Here is a 1808-nt window from a genome sequence, read left to right as displayed (position 1 = left end):
AACAGGAACTTGTGAATGTGACCCAATGGCAAGTGGACCGCTGTGTGATCGGTGTCTGGTAGGCCACATCTGTAAAATAAGTAATTTACTCTTTAGCTTCCTTTCATCCTCATTAAATTTAATTGATAATAGAGCTGGGAAATAATTCAAACAAATAATAATCCCAACCTAAGGAATATAATGTACACAGATAGGTAATGCCAGGATTCAAGTGCCTGTGTCCTGCCTGCTTTAGATGTGCCATGGATCCAACACAGCTGATTTAAATGGCTAAATGACTTCTTCAGCATGTCTTGAAGTTCTCCAGAGGCCTGGTAATGAACTAATCATTTGATTCAGGTGTGTTGACCAGGATGAGATCTAAAACCTGAAGGACATTGTCACTTGAGGCCTGGCGTTGCCTACCCCTGTACACTGTTAAGTGCTGATTTTTACAACCAAACAACCTCTGGCTAAGCAGATGCCACAACACAGAGGAACTACCTGGTTAGGCCAGGACGCTGCAGTCTATTTACACCTACAGGCCAGTGGACACTCTTTCAATGGTGAGGATGTATCGTGGACAGGGAGGAATGCTGGTTTGAGCATGGAGTCAAGGAAGCCATTTACAAAACTGAGCTCACAGCCCATTGTTCCTTCAGTGGTTTTAGTTTTAATCATTGTGCAGATGAACTGCTCATAAGGTTGGAAACCTGCAATCAGCTGAGACTGAGAAGTCACATGATGATGACGAAATGTGTCTCCCACTGAAAACATTTCTATAGTTCGTGGACCCCATGGGATTTTCTGGGACTTGGAGATGGCAGTCATAGAAAATAGAGTGGTTGCTGTTGAAACTGCCCCTAGTCATAAAAAAGAGAACTGTGATACACAGCATCAACAGGCTTAAGAGCGCTGGCAGTTAAAGACTGCACAAATTTTTTTGTATACAATATTAAACCCAGTATTTAGTTTCCTCATCAGTTCCACAACACAAGTAATAAAATCTCAAATTTCATCTAAGAAGATACTGAAGTACTAATAACATCAGTTACTGTCATGAGAGCATTTTCCATCCCGGATGTGGTAACACGGATGTAGGTAGTGATAACAATGGAAAATCAAAATATCTGAATCACATTAAAACTATCTAATAAATATAATGCTGTGGTCATTCCTGAAGCAGCAAGAAGAAGAAGAACAAAAACTGTATGATTTGAAGGCACATAAAAGCTCATTCAAACTCTGCAAGCATTGTCTGAATTTTCAAAATAAATGATGAATGAGTTTTAAAGCATAAAACAGTGTTTAAGTAAACTATATTTTGTCCTTAGTTTGAAATGATTGCCTGGACACAGTGATTCTAAAGCAAATATCACAACATTTTAGCCACTCTTAGTGAAAAAAGTCTGATTTTAATGTCTTTTAATGTGTTTGTGTTCAGCCAGATTTCTGGGGTTTGGGAAACTCTGTGTTCAGATGTTCACCTTGTAACTGTGATATTGGCGGAGCTCACGGCAGCACGTATGTTTTCTTTCTGTCTTTATTTTGTGTGAAACATAATAAAAAGTATTGAATAAAGATCAACAGTCAGTTTGATCTGAATCACAGGTTAGTTTGAGAAAGAAGAAAAATTAACAGGAAGCACCAACTGAATACCAGTAAAATAATCAGAAAAAACAGTTTATTACCTTATAGGTATGGCACGCTGTTGTGAGCTGGAAATTCATCATAAAAGCAGTAATTAGACTCTTAATAACTGACACCATAGAGCCTCCAGTGTGTCACTTCCTGTCTTTTGGGGGGATTTCCTGTCCCGTCAGGTGTTC

Source organism: Haplochromis burtoni, unplaced genomic scaffold, assembly GCF_018398535.1.
Source record: "Haplochromis burtoni strain Fernald_Lab_line unplaced genomic scaffold, NCSU_Asbu1 Contig_1733, whole genome shotgun sequence".
In the NCBI taxonomy this organism is placed as follows: Eukaryota; Metazoa; Chordata; class Actinopteri; order Cichliformes; family Cichlidae; genus Haplochromis; species Haplochromis burtoni.
This window is presented reverse-complemented; position numbering follows the sequence as displayed.